The sequence below is a fragment of the Accipiter gentilis genome, chromosome 30 (genome assembly GCF_929443795.1).
Source record: "Accipiter gentilis chromosome 30, bAccGen1.1, whole genome shotgun sequence".
NCBI classification, from domain to species: Eukaryota; Metazoa; Chordata; class Aves; order Accipitriformes; family Accipitridae; genus Astur; species Astur gentilis.
The window spans coordinates 19,239,038-19,255,217 of record NC_064909.1 but is presented as its reverse complement, the minus strand read 5'-3'; positions in this window follow the sequence as shown (position 1 = coordinate 19,255,217).

Here is a 16,180-nt window from a genome sequence, read left to right as displayed (position 1 = left end):
AAGGGGCTGCCAAGGGGAGGGGTAGGGTGGAGAAAGAGTCCCCTGAAGAACTCTTAATGTAGGGCAGGTCTTCTCTTTTAGGCTCAAGCCCTTGCCTGTTGTTAGGGTTACGTTTCTAATTAGTTCTGGGAGAGAGACATTCTAGACCTTCGGTTGGGAGTAGAGCTGGAAGAGGTAGGCTGCGGACAGACTCCTGCCCTGAGAACTTGCTCTGCTTCTTTTGGGTCCCTTTGCAGCCACGCTCCGGCTGAAGCTCTGGGCTTTGTCGCTCTTTGTCACTTAGCCGGAGCTCCTCAAACGTGGCCCCGAGGAAAGGCATCTAAGGGAGGAGGGCTCTAACACCTTGTGTTGGAATTTTTCTAGCAACAGGATTGCTGTGTGAGGAATGTTTGAGTTGCCTTTTTTCCAACTGTTTGTTCTCATGGTTGTCTTGTGAAACGGGAGCTCTTCCAGGGCTTGTATTTTAGTTGTTGTAACAACGGTTGTGTTCATACCAGCTGACCTTCACTGGGCTGTATGTCGCAGTAAGTTACTTAAAGCCAACGAAACGTTCAGGCTCAGACTAGTGATGGAGCGCCATCTTCTCAATGTCACAGCCTGTGAAGAAAATCAAGTAGTAAATCTAATAATTTTGGTTTGTGTTATGTAGTTACTGTAGAGGCTTTTCATAGAACTGCGTGATTTCTGAGGTAGCGCAAGCTGTCATTATAGTTGCCTTTTCTAAAGCGAAATTACCTAAGAGATTCAGTTCTCTGCTCTGATACTTTATTATTCAAAGTACAAATCCTTTTTGTACTTAGTCATTAACCTATATACACATAAGCAGCCACTTACACGGTGACACAAATTCTGTTATAATTTGTCACTTCTGTTGGTGTGCTGGAACTTTGCCCTGTTTCCCGCATTTCCCTTTAATTAATATAGATTTTCACTTTAATTCAGTTCATAGCTTTTTATCAAAGTTTTCACACAGAAACCTGAGAGTTTTAATGTTTCCTTTTACCTTTTAACAGATCTAATTTCAGTGCATGTGGAAATGGCAACTAATGAGAATTTTTTGAAGTAATTCGTAGGAGTATATTTTTACAAATTATGAATTAAATGGGAACTTATTTGCTGACCACTTATTAGGGGTAGGAATTGAGAGGTGTTAAACTGTTCCTCGTCTTAGGTTCATGTCTAAATATATAACCCCTTTTTGCAAAAGTATTTTTCAAGATTTTTTTTTTCCCAGTTAATTGTTTGTTAATAAAATAATTAAAAATTAGGTTTAGAACACTATCCAGAAATAGGAATAAAAGCTAGAATTAGTTTGATTGAGGGAAGGAGAAATGCTTGGCCAGAAGTTGCACCCAACTTATTCTGAAATCAGGGAAATTCTAATTTTCCATGTTTTACTAATTTTTGCTCACCTCAGTTTTCCTTAGCAGTCACTGAAACTGAAGAAAGAAATGCCAGAATCTCATGCAGAAAGGTGTTCTTGCTTTATTTCCAGACAGAATGAAGACAGAAAATGCTGAAGATTTTGGTAGGATGTCTTTTCTTTCTTTTTCTCTTTTTTTTAATCAAAGGTGTGGAAATGATATAGCTAACTTCCAAAATAGCTTTTTTTTTTTTTTTTTTTTTTTTTTAATTATTCCTTTTACAAGTCAAAGAGCATCTGAAACCTGAAGTTTATATCTGTAGAAAAAGGACAGCCCTCAGACAACTCATGCAAACCAGATGACAGGGATCATTTTAGCATAAAAATTAAAGTAGTAGGTGTTAACACTATGCTGTATCTGAAAATAAAACATCACTTGAAAACCAAGGTCATTTCTTAAGAGGATGCTGAAGCTTCCTGTATAAGACTGTCCCTTTGTTAATTATTCTGTTTAGCAGTAGCAGAGGTAACAGCATTAACTTTAGATTAACATTACAAAGGTCGACACGCCATTGATATGAATGAAGAAATTCAGATTCATAGTGAGTCCTCTAGGTATGACAGGACTAATGGGTTGTAGATATCAAGGTTGCAGAATGCTGAAGGGCTAGACGGACTGCCTTAAAATCTCAGGAGTTCTGCTTTTCTGCCACATGCCTATCAGCAAATATTTTACAGGACATCTGGGCTGTATCACGCTGCTTTTTTCTAACACTAGAGAAGTGACAGACAGGGGATTAAGATTTTCTTCCCACTGGAAAATTCTCCATTACTACAGTAGGTCATAATTAAGTCAAAATGGCATTCTTGCTCTCTCTCCAGGAAGAAACTGATATCCTGACTCTCATGTTCGCGGCTTGCTCAAGTGAACAGTGTCTATAAACTGCTCCAAAGTAAGCCCTTACATCTCTGAGCATCGATGAATCTTGGTCTCTGTGGTGTTGGAGTTCTTTGTTTCCTGTGGCCTGAAATTTAGATAAACTCAGTGTACAAACTGTTGGAAGAGTTTGGTGCTGTGAAGTTTTGCAAAACAGTGGCAATAGTAATGGAACATGTGCTCTTATTTCAGCACTATAACTGAGATAGTGAATCAAATTCTTATGTATGCGAGCAAGAATAGAGCAGTCAATACGATCCTGATATTATCTCGGTATGTGAAATAAGGAAGAAATATGTGTCAAACTTTGCCTTTAGTTGATGTTAAAAAAACTGGGAAGTATGTGGAAAATAATTAAGAACTACCTGATCTAAGTTCCAGAGACAAAGGTCTTTTCATTAGAGGCCTGAGCACTGTAATCTATAATTCTTTTCCAAATAAAGCTTAAGAAGTTTTGAAATGTACCTTATAGCAGATGACCATTTAAAGATAACACAAAAGAACAGGAAAAGACCCAAACATTAGAAATTCAGATTAGAAATAAACTGCACATTTAGCAATGAGGCTTACTAAGCTCTGGAACGGCTTATCTAGTGTTGTGATAGACTACCAATTACTTTGAATCTTGAAACTAAGTTAGGTCCATCTTTGATTGAAATCCTTGCATTTTTCATGTCTTCCTGCACGTGAAAATCATTGGTTTATTATAAATATATAAAAATTACCTTCTTTCATCAAGCTAGATTGTGAACCACTCATGAAGAGCAATAGCACATCACTACTCATATGTGCATCTCTTCTGCTTTGAAAAATAATATATCTAATTCTAAGCAGGATTGTGCTAAATTGTTTCCAAATCCCAGTATGGGATAACGTCTTCTTAGAAGGGAAATTTAAAATGGAAAAAGTGGTTTTGTCACATGGGAAAATGGTACCTGCTTTTAAACTGACAGGTATGGTCCTGTGTGGTTACGAATGCTGAAGAGGTTTCCCTCTCTATAGAATGCAGTCATTCATTTTAGCATTACTATTTCAGGTTGCCTTCAGCAGTCTTTTGAATTCAGTTATAAAATCAGTCATAAGTTAAACTCTCAGTGCTGTAGTTGAGCTTTACCTTGTGGAGTATCGTCCTGACTGCTTCCATTCTCTTTTGGCCTATCACCTTCAACTGATGATCTCTTTTTCACTTTGCCATTTCACTATTCTGCTAATGAGCCTTTCGTCTTACCCATGATGGTTATTGTGCATCTTTTTTGCTTTATTGATACTCCGTTTACAGCAAAGCTCAGCTAAAAGTAAGTATTTTCTTCTTTTCCAATGCCCACTCATTTTCTTATTTTCTTAATCTGATTTTTTTTTTTAATATGTAAAGAGATATATGCCAGGGGCTGCTTATGCCTCCTGTAAATCATTGATAAACTCCAGTCAGAAGAGGGGGGGCACTTTATGATCATGAAGCTAAGCTTGTTACTGCTTGGTGGGGTTTTTTCATGTTCTCTGACAAACCAAGGCTTCGAGATCTGTCCTTGTGAATTCTATTTCAGGATTAAGTTTGTTTTGCTGTATTCAGATATTCCTGGAAAGTGCTTTAAGATACATTTTAGAATCAACTGAAAAATACATATACATTATTTTTACACATTATGCAGCATTAGATACCAAATGTGGCAGAGCCATTTCTAACTGACTTGAATTCAAGAGGCAGCTGCTTTTTGCTCTTCTGGCATGAACATTACATTAGATGCAAACCAAAAGACACAATAAGGAGCTGGTGTTAGATTCCACATAAAGTTTAAGTAATGAGTTCTGATCAAATCTTGGGAATTTTGCTTCACTTTTATATTTGATGTCGCCAAAGTCTCATTAACTGTTCTCAGGCTTCAGTGTCTCAGTCTTGAGATGATCCATAAAATGGCTTCTTGGCACGTTGTATAATCTGAATGAGGCAAAAAGGAGTCGGGTAGGAAGGGACCAGCCGCCTTCTGCTCGAGAACGAGAAAGGCCTGAGATTCCAAAACCAAAGTCTTCAAATTCCTTGAAGCCAGCCGCAGGCAATAGAAGACTTTGTGCTTCTGGGGAATGATTCTGACAATTTCACACCTCACATTTGGAGCTATTAAGGAAGATGTCTGTGATCCACAACTTCTGTGGAAAGAGTGGCCCTCAACTCACACCCCCATCAGATTACCTGGTGGGAGATCCACTTTGACTCACCCCAGGCTGTGCTGTTGCTTTATGAGGTCCTGATCTGTTTTACTTTCCAGTCTCACATATGTGAGGGAAGTACTGTAGGACCACAGGAGAAGAAATTGGACATGTTGCAGATGATCTTCTGTAAAACTTACAATCCATTTTTTTACTTGAGCTTCTTGGTGTTTCTCAAACACGTTTCAATCTCAGCATCTATCTATAGATAGATGGCATCTATCTCAGAAATTTTTCATCCAGCTGTGTCAGTCTTCATCTCACCATGAGCTTAACAATGAATCCCAGTGTGGCTTGAAGGAAGGTGACATACCTTCTTTGCAATTATCGTTGATTTTCATGCACAAGCAGGAATGTTGTTGAATCAGAACCTGTTTGTGCAAACTGTATTATTTTACCCCCCCCTTGGGAGAGCATTATTAGCTATACTGCTAGTGTACACGGCCTGCTGATTTTCCTCACAGGCAATGTCGCTTTTCATACACAGGACCCAAAACAATGTTCATGGGCATCAATAAGAGATGTTGTGTTTATTTCAATGGGCTTTGGATTAGGTCTAGGTTTCCCTAAGACTGTATTCTTTCTGGTTTCATTTGATAAACATCTCTATGAAAGAAAGAGTCATTTTGCAATACCACTGTTCTTGTTAAAAGAAGTGCTTCACGCTTCATCCTGCTTTCCACAAGTTCTGCTATTATATTCTATTTTGTTTTGTTCCTATTGTTTGGAGTTCAATGGGTGTGAATATTAAGGAATTTGGGACTCAGGACTTGCTTGATAACGATTGTGAGTCCTTTTAGGTGGAATGGAGAAGTGGTGCCAGCCATTGTAACACAAGAGGCCAGCCTCTGTTATCTCACAATTTGGCCAGCGATGTCTAGCTTTGAAAGTAAACACGTGTTTGTAAGCCTGGAGTGGCTGCGTGGTGCTTTGTTGCCAGCTGGGGTTAAACCGTGACATCGTGTTCCTGGTTTGTGTTTCTTTTTGGAGATTACCCAAGGGAATGCAGTAGAGTCCGATTAAAACAGTTTCCTAGTTCTCCTTTTTCCAGTTGTTATTCCATTGGAAGTTGGTGATGGTTAGTTTCCTAATTCATCTCATTTCACATCATTAATTCAATAACCTAAAATATTTACCTCTTTTTCTTAAATGAAAGGTTGGCAAGTTTAAGCATTTCTGGCTCTTCTTCATGTATAAGAGTCTCCAGAGATGGACAACGCTTTTGCTAATTCAACCCATGAGATGCTTTTGTTATGACCCAATTTTATTCCCATTGAAATCCATTAGAAGTTTGCTGTTGAGTTTCATGACTTTAGGGTCAGACATATAGATGGGTGTTTTTTCAATACACATTTGAGGAGGAGGTACTGCATTGAAGCACGTTATATAGCCAGTGGTGCTGCAGCCGTAGGTTACTATGACTGCAGCAGACTGGTAGGTGGCTTTCAGGGCTGTCCTCTGCAGAACGGTTGTATGGACTGATAAGTAGATTTGAATTTTAAAGGTATTGAGGGGAGGATTCACGTATGGACAATATTCCATAAATGAACTCTAAGAATCCAGTTACAGACCACAGAGTTACTGACTTAGCAGTTTTATCTAAACCATTGATTCTTGAGAGCTTTAAGGATAATTTACTTAAATCAAGGTTACCTTAATTATGGAAACTTGATTAATTGCTGCAGTGCTCTGGCTGCCTTGAAACATATTAATCCTAATAGAGGCACCTAAGTACCAAAGCCTTGACAAATACCAAGTGTTGTGTATACGGCATATAATTTATGTTATCAGCAATGTAACTGTTGCGTTCAAAGACGCATTGTTTCCACCAAGTGTTACTGCTTCATTTTGTGTAATTGTTCCTGACTGGCCTAGCAATGTATATGACAAATGAAATATAATACAGTCAAATACCCAGGAATACGTTGTGCATTACTTGCAGAAATCCAGCACATAAATACGAAATGAGCAAGAAAGAACTGAAGTTGACTTTGATTGGAACATAGGGGAATAGTGTAGATCTGCTCCCTGTGTAGTTTAAGCAATGTGGAAAAGCAATTTATAACTAAATAAAGTGCTGGGTGTACTTACCTGAAATTGCAAAATAATGCTGCTGGGTTCTGAAGTTCAGATGAAATCATATGGTGTTCTTTGTCTCCTCCTCATTTCATTTAATCTCTTCTCACAAGGGACTAGGTAGCTTAGGGTCTTAGCAATGAGATCTGGCACCTTTTTTTTTTTTTTTTTTTTTTTTTTTTTTTTGTGGTGACACATTGAAAGCATTCTTTAACTGTGCTTTAATTCTGGAACGACACTCCAAAGAAGAAACGGTTAAGCAAGCAAATGCTTTACAAATATTCAATATTAATATTTTCCTTCTCTCTCTTAAATTTGCCACCAGTGGTAAACTGGCGGGTTAATATTCCCCTCTGCAAGTCTATCACGCTGTTCCTGTCATATCTGACACCACATTTCAGCGAGATGGTTGCCTTCAGCTTTCGATTTAGAAATGTCTATTGTAACTGCCAGCTTAAACAAACAAATTTCACAGTTTTCTATTGATGAGTGGTTTTTAGCTTGCTAACTTTTTGACTGTTCAACTGAACATAATAGACGTAGTTTAGTTTTCGTAGTTGCTCACCATTTTACTTGTTTGAAAGACAAAAACGGCTTCAGTTTTCAGCAGTAGCTGAGCAGCGACCAGCGTAGCTTCAGAAGAGTAGGTACAGGAGTGATAATATATACATACACCCACTTACACCCTCACACGCGAATAGCTTTATAAGGTAAATTTATGAAAGTGCGTAGGTTTACAGATGAAAAACAGAAGGCTAATGGACTTCAGATGCTTAGGTACATTTATCAGCCTCACTAAGCACCCACTTGAATCCTATAGCCTCTAAATACCATTTAAAATATAGCCCTGGGCAATACTCTGCTCCTTTGATCCCCAGAATAAGTAGAAAGAGCCTGAAGGCAGTTCTATATCATGTGGGTTGTTTAAGGTCCTAGTAATTTGTAACCAGTCACGACACCGTTCCTCCTTTACACCCACCCCAAGACCTCGGGTGGGTGGTGGCGAGGGTGCTGCCCCGTCCTGCCTCTGTGCCGCTGAGAGCCGCGCTCCACGGTGCCAGCTCAAGTGTCCTTAGGGTCCCTTGAAGCTGCTTCTCTTACCACAGAGGTTAAATTCAAGACAAAATTCTGTTCACAGACGCTGAACGCTCAAAAAGGAGTAACTAAAGGCACAGTGTATGGTTTTGCAGTCTTTATATGCGGAAAACCATAGCGGTTTTACAAGGAATTAGTTTGCTGAAGATGTAGGCTAAGGCTTGGTATTGCCAGTATCTAGAATTCATGCTATAGAAATATTATCCTGTTACCTAACGGCAATAATGTGACATTTGCAGATTACACGTAAGAAAAGCTGTCTCTCTCTTTTCAGTTTATTATATGGCTCAGGGAACGGGTACGTTAATAAAGCTAAACTGCAGTTAACACTATGAAGTGTGTTTTCATCTAGTTAGACATTTTTTAAATAATTAGAAGTGGGAAAAGAGTCCTGAAATCAATGTCCTGGATCATGTGACATATAAGAAGTAATGAGTGAATTGGAAAATAGAGGTTGTTAGGCCTTATTTTGAGTTTACTTTGCTTCCTCCTTGTTGTCCATGTTTTTGTGTGACCCTGGCAATCAGGTGGAGATTCTCTGAAGAAAAGGGCATATGTTTGTCTCTTTGCTAAGAATAAAGTACCATACGGTCTCCCTAACACGGGATTATAAGGCTCTGCTTGGATTTTACACTTTATTCGGTATGCAAGTGCGCTGCTTAGAAATGAGCAAAGTGTATGCATTTAATTTAAGCAAAGATACAAATTTTTACTTTACTATAGGTACAATAATATTTATATGGTATGTGCAGAAATGCAACTTAGAGATAACAAATATTTGTAAGATAACACAGAATTTAATAAAAAATAGAAGGTAGCTTTTTAACCAAAGTTAAAAACATTGTTTCCGTATTTACAGTAGATGTTAGAAATTATTCTTTTTACTAAATTTTAGATACAGAGTCTTAGACTTAAATAGTGTTTAATCCTCTTGAAATTTGGGGCTTAAGTATTGTATGTACGATCCATGGTGCCAGACTGAAGTTAAACCTGTGACTTACACTTTATTTCTATATCCCAACTATAGTGAAATTACATATAATTATCTTACTGATGGAGTACATTGCAAATTTTGAGTTTCTTATATTCTATCAGGAATGACATTGCATATGGTAAACAACTGAACATTTCAGCTTTTCAAAGATGATAATGTATGTTATTTCACTATAAACAAATATGTAGGCACAAACGACAGACTCCTACCATCAATAGTCCTCAAAAGAGTCTATGCACTATGCCATCCAGGAGGTATTTTCTGGTGATGATAGTAGTTCTTGCCACATAAAAATCTGTGAACATTGTGAGACAAAGAAAAATAGTAATTCCTTCTGTGTGCTTTGGGATAAGGTTGCAAGTGCTACGTTAGCCTGTACTGTTAGATATCTTCCATGGGAGGAATGATTTCTTCAGATAGACATTTTAGCAGTTTCTGTTCTGTACACACCTTAGCTGGGACTTCTTTCACCCCTTATATTTTTGATTTTGTTTTTCTCCTTTATTTAGGTTTTCACACTATGCTCATCACCACGGACTCTTTCTTGAGTCCCTTTGGCTGCGCCCAGGCTGCCTGCCATCTGTGGATGCCGCTCTTTATGAGCCACCCCTTCAGTTAAAGGGGTTGTGTTTGTAAGACAAACATACCCAGCCAATATACCTGTGGTTGAAAACTCTGTGTTGCATTTCTCATCGTCAGTCGGCTACAGAAATCTTCTGTACGTGAGGCAGTTGAGGTGCAGAATGGTGGAGTGTGACTTTACAGCACAGAAGCTGCCCCAAACTAACCCCTGGGATGAATATTCATCCTACCAAAAGCAAGATAGCTCATCCCATTTTCACTCAGTGTTCCCCGCCACAGTAGCAGTCTCATTCACACAGTGGACTACTGTGCAGTTTCTTCCCTGCTTGGGTAAGCCTGAGCATATGAGTTTTAGCAAAAGTGCTGAAGATAATTGAGTGCTGAGGGACTGATCCTTCAGGACATAAGTGCTCACAAGCCACTTTGGGAGTCCTGAATAGCAGTCCTTTTAAACACTCTGAGGTATTTTATTTATGAAGAAGAGTAGTCATGCATGACAGTTCAAACTTTTACTAATCTGCTTAGTTCAAATGCTGGGACATTTGAACAACTTGCCATGCCACATATTCCCCAATGAACCATAAAGTTACAGAAGGAAGAAAGGAAACTCCAATTAGAAAAAAATATGCTCAGGACCTTAAATTACCTAGACCTCAGTGTAAGTCTTTTGGCCTTTCCAAAACTGAAAACAGCCACAGCAAGGATACATCAATTAAATGAATAATCTACGTAAAACATACATGGTGATATTTTTAAAAATAATACCACTAAGTTTATTACCTATACTGCTGGCATCACCCGGCACAAGTTATAATCTAGATTTCCAATCAGCAGCGTACACAGCAGGACTTCTAAAATATTATAATATAGATTACGACCCATTTGCCCCCTTCCAAACCTCAGATGTTTCACACCCTGAGTCACTTGACTAGAACAAATAAGTCCTCTTTTAGTGTATACACTTTGTCTTGCTTTCCTTTAAGCTGTTAGAATTACTCACAATTCTTTTAAACAAATAAAAACTTTGACAAGGGCAGTGTTCCCCTTCAGATTCTCTTTATAGGTAGCAGCCTTTATATTTTGTACTTCTAGATTTGTTTCTTAAAGTTTTTTAAATTGCTCTTTACAACTTACTGGATGGTTTTTTTTAATTGCTTATATACTTATTTGCTGACATGACAAATTTCTCTTCTTTCTATGTGCGTTTGTCATAATTACCCTTTTAAAGGCATGTGTCTATGCATGTATATGGGACACACTTAAATAAAGATATATTCACAAAGATGGAGACAGAGTTCTACCTAACTTCCTAAGTTCTAAAGGACAAATAATCTTTCATTAATAGGAAATTGGCCACAAATTTTAGGCTGTTACTGCCTCTGAACCATGATTTGTATCCCTTTGCATTGTTATAAATGTAGGCTGACTTATTTATTAGTACTGGAGCAAAACGTATTGATGCTCCTATGAAAGACTTCCATCTTAAGCAGTTTCATTACTTGCTTACACTGGTCAGCTTCTTGTTAGAAAGTCTTGCCAGTGTACACATACTTTGGAGGAAAACTTTTTTGAAATGTTTTGGGTGCTGTTTATTTTTCATTTCCAATGAATTTAGGTTTGGATGCAATTACTGTCAGCAGGAATCACTTCAGATTTCTCAGCTATGCACAGATGAAGAAGACATTCCTTGGCTTCATATGTAAGTACCATCAGCTACATATGTTCTCCATGCCATTAAGAGTTAGAACAATCTATTTTAACATTTAGCTCCATCTTTGTCTCCTCTTCTAGATAAGACTCTTGCCTTTGTAGAATCTGGTATTGCAGCCCCTCTTTATAAAATCAAATCTTTGGGATTTTTCTGGAAAGTCAGGAATACACGGCTGGCTACAGCTGAGGTGGTAGCACAAGGAAACAGAAATCCCTCCAACTTATTAATTTGCTTGGTAAATCGTGTGTGGAGCAAAATGGGATTCACCAAGCACGAACAGCAAATTCCTCACCCAGTTCTCTGGACGGACTCTGCAGGACTGCTTAAGCACCTCTCTTACTGCTGTATAACATCAGTGATAGTCAAGGTCTTTTAATGTCAGCAACGTTAAAAGCAGAAGGTGGATTTAATAATACCAGCATGGTATCTAGCTAAATTTAAGTGCTAGTCCTTCTAGCGCTTCACTGCATGTGTCCGAGAGCCAAATTTGTACTGACATAAACAAGAGTCTTTCAGGAAGCTTAATTTTGAAATTGCAACTTAACCAAAAACGTGTTACTCTTACCCCATAAAAAAGAGAGTTGAACTTGCCTTCAAATCAAGAATTGGCCACACTGCGAGTACGTGATCCTGCGGAGCAAAGTCTTAATGCTTGCCTGTAACAAAGCTGTTTGACCCTAGCGCATCCATATCCATTAGCACAGGCAGGGCAGGAGTTCCCAGTGCCTGCGTGTCTGGGGCTGGCTTAACTACAGAAAACATCAGTTTCAGCTCACTCGGTACTCTCTACACAACATCTATACTTTATTGAAATGTGAAAATTCTTCTCATCTGTCATCTAGGACAAAAAGAATGAAATTTAGCAACTCAAAGGGGAGATAGGCTAGACATATCAATGTAATACAAGTCCGTTCATGGAGAGTTTTCTTAGTGTTGTGGCAATGACAAATAATCTGTTTGCCTACTATATTAGAAGTTAACAAACTCATCAGGTTTGAAAATGTTTCCGTACCTAATGAACTGGTTTTACATTGAACCATCACTAATCAAAGCTCTACCATCTTCTTTGTGACTTATTTTTCATAAGTGTTTGTAAACCAAGCTTTTCTCTGAGTAGTGAAAGTATGTGGGGGCTGGGGAGGGAAGAGGGGCAGTTGATGACAGAATTGCCCAGTAAAGTCTTGTATTGTAAAGTAATACACTGAGAAATGTTATTATTCATCATACGTTAGAGCCTGGAATGGTGGATCAAGCCTTGCCTTTCAACTAAATTCAGTGCCATCCTAACAACAGCCTACAAATTTGCTGTATTCGGTGTTGAGGACTAATACTCTTCTCCCTGCTACCAGAATCTAATAGTGGGTGTCTGTTGGGATTACAGCCACCAAATGCTGATCGGAACGCTTTCAGGTAACTAAGAACTTCCAAACCATTTTTATGTATAAGATAAACCTGTCACCATCACTAAAGATCTCTGTCACGTGTCCCATTGACTTTCTTCCCTCTCTGCTTTTTTAATACTATCAGATCTTGGGGAACTTGCAATTTAAAAAGTAACATGCAAAAAGAAAAGTAATATGCTGATTCCCTGAGTTCCCAGTGCTACACTGTCAGATAAGAATAAAGCATAGTAAGATGAAAATGATCATTTCAACAATTTTATGACTGAAGGAGAAAAAAAGTTAATAGGAGAAAAAAGAGGAGAAAAAAAAAAAAGAAAAAAATCACTGATTCCCTTGCCTTAAAAATGGCATCTTATCTGTTTACCAGAAAGGATGAAGACTCAGAGCTTTAGAATCACAAGCTGCCATTGACTCTTGGTCAGCACCTTCCAAAAGTCAACTTCCTATTCTTAACCTGGATTTCAAAGACATCTGGGTGCTGCAGCTGGTGAAACCTGGTTGTCAGTCATTTGTCTAGAGACATCTGAATAGTTTTAACGATAGTTCAGTTTTTCTGGGTGGGGATGTATTGTGAGGCTGTGCATCAGTGCTAATGATGATAGTTACACTGAAGTACCGCCCGAGTGATGAGAGCTGGTGCATCTCAGGAGGCATCATGGGTTAGTCTGCCTTTAGAAATCCTTAGATTATGGTCCTTAGATTATGGCAAACCAGTAAAAACTGGATGCAGTATCTAGTCTAACAGCTGGAATAAAAGAAAACATTTTGTTTGTTTAACCACTAAATTGTGTCAGACTAAAAACCATTCTGAGGAAAAATACCTAGTTTTGGTCTGGAGACATCAACTGATAAAAATCAATGCTTCCCTTTGAATCTTGTTCCACTAGTTCATAGCCTTCATTCTTAGAAGTTTGGAAAAATCAGGACTGTTTATATTTTCACTGAGCTTTCAGAGAATCTCTGCAGGTTGAGATGTCCTTTACAATTGGGTGGACTAATTTTCCTTCCTGAATGAAGCCCATGGGAAAATCCTCAGAGAATGACAGTTCCAGTTCACTATAAACACCAGACAGGTCGCACTGGGTATGGCAGGCTCCTTTGACATTTGGGAGCCTTTCATCCTAGGTCTAGAAGGGTGCATCCCATTCTCCTCAACTCTACTAATATTTCCTTATCCCTTTATTGTCATAGAGCATATCAGATAACGTTGGCGTTTTGGTTTGTTTTGACTTGCTTTTTCTCTAAGACGAAATTCAAATGACTTTGGTTCTGTATTATTATTTTTTTTTTCAGTTTATTCATCAAGATCACCTGTGATCTTTAAAAAAAACATTGAGGCTAGAAATACAAGAGGTGTTCCATATTGAAAGCCAGGATCACTGTCCGCCAACCATATGAATAGAGGCAGAGCATCTACAGAGTGCTAAGGAGATTTTGTCTAAGGCAGAACCTGACCCCCTTTGCTCTTGCAATTCTGTCAAAGCAGAGATGGGTTTGTGGCAGTTATTCTTTGCTTGCAAACTTCAGACATTCAAAAGGAAATTTTAAGAACTGTATCTCACTGTAAATAACTTACTAGGACTGCAGGAGTTCAAGATAATAATTACAACCATTTGGATTTATAAAGTGAATTCACTCTATTCTTTTTCCTGAGATGGGTGGTAGCTTTATGAAGTAAAAATTGGCAGTTTTATACTAGATACTTTAACAGCTAATTAAGCCTGCTACTTCATTATTTCATCTTGAAAGTGATACCATGCAGACGTAAAGCTTAAGAGTGTGGTGTAAGTAGCCGTGGTCACTGTCAAACTATAGACCATCTGCCTGTCAGAGTGAAAGTACACAGTAAAGTGAATGTCTGATAGCTACCTTTCACAGACATATCCACTTTAGAAACTACTTTTTTTTCCTAAAGAACAAGTGGTTGTAATGGTAAAAATTCCTGGAAAATAGAATTCCTATTTTCTAGGCATTTTTTATTCATTTAACTAACAATAGTATTTGTTTGTTGTTAAAATCAGTCTTTGTTTTCATGAAATATATCCAATTGGTAGAAAATTGGTTACAGCAAAATATAAACCAGTTTTTCTTTATATTCAAATGAAAAGTGAGCATTTGGAATCACATCTCCTCAGGCAGTATTCAGTATGTCCATGAAGCAGTTAAGACTGTATGTACATAGTATGCTGGGCAAAGAAACAAGCTTTCTGCCTTCACTGTGGGATTAGAAGAGCAGTTGATCTGTGTAACGTGAGAGCCCTTTCTAAGATATTCTTTTTCTCATCAGGATTTACTGTCTGTATGACAGTAATGACACATTTGCAGGATCACTTGCCTTATGGTTGGCGTGTGGTTGTTCACGTGTGTACATGAACAACTGATCCTGAAGTAACAAAGGGTTTAGGTTTGTAGGCTGAGCTCAACAATGAGTTTTTGTGATCAGATTTTGGGGGGAAAGCGGTACACGTGCCAGCATTTTAGGGCATACAATTCATGAGTTCGTATTTCCATACATACCGTATGGATGTATCTTGCACGTTAATTCAACCCACATGGTTAGCGAACATGGACTGATTAAAACGTAAAAGCAAAACTTGTTTTCCACCATGCCCTCTCCCACCATGAAGCAGTCTTCCCACCATCTTCCTTCATTACTCTGCAGTGCTGCATGTGGATACGGTCCTTTCCAACCTAAGTGATTCTATGATGCTGTGATATCACAGGAAGAAAAATCTGAAACAACTAGTCATGAGCCCATCCCACAAACAACAATACAAGCAATTAAAAAAAAAGCCAACCCCCAAGCCTGTCTGTTATCCTTGCCAGCACAAAGTAGGACACACTGACGCATACTTCCCTGACCTTGAGAACTAAATAGATGAGTTCTTTACACCTAGGAATGAAGTCTCACACCCTGAAAATTGTAGGAATGGTTTCAAGGACAGAAATCCCTTTGGTCTCAAGAAAAAAAAATAATTAAAAAAAAAAAAAATATCACCCCATTGTTCTGCTCTGTACACTCCTTCAAATATTGAAAATACAGGCCGATTCAAGATCTTTATCCTGATATTTAAAATCTCCACAGAGATTTTTCCTGAGAGGAATTTTAAGCTTTAAAATTGAAACTGTCAGCCATGAGGAAAGCTCACACAGGTGAGCAGTAAATACCTCAGAGGTAAACATTTACTATGAAATTCAGTGCAGTGGGATATCAGACTGGCCATGTGCCTTTTCACTCTGAAAATAGCATGTGAAGCTATCATTTTTTGGCTCGATGTCATTTTTTCATACAATACATCCGCTCACACAAACAAGCCAAAGTATACAAACCAGATGAGCTATTTCCTGTGGCCGATCGAGGAAGTACAAGGTGAGAGAAAAAAAGAAGGTTATAAGTCTTATTTCTGGGTTTGAATATGTCCAATATTTTCACATATTATAGAGATAAGCACATAAAAGTTATAAAGATTGCTTTCCACTTCTAATAAGGTTTTGTGCATAAGCTTTTGAGTCATCAGTGCTATACTGCTTGTTACACACACTGTGGGATTTGCGCATAAATATCAAATTAAATTATGTGAATTTTATCTCAGGCTTGCACCATGAAGCTAGTGTAGGGACTTACATCACAATTTGTGTCTTTAATGTATTAAATTCCAAAATATATGTGTGAGGTAGGAAATGTCTTTATGCTCACGTTACAAACTGGCTTGGTCTCCATGATGTGCTCCAGGTCCCGTTGGCAGTGAAAGGAATGGATCTGATTTCTTGAATGGCTTGTCCTGGCAATCTGGCTGGTGGATCATCCGTTTTC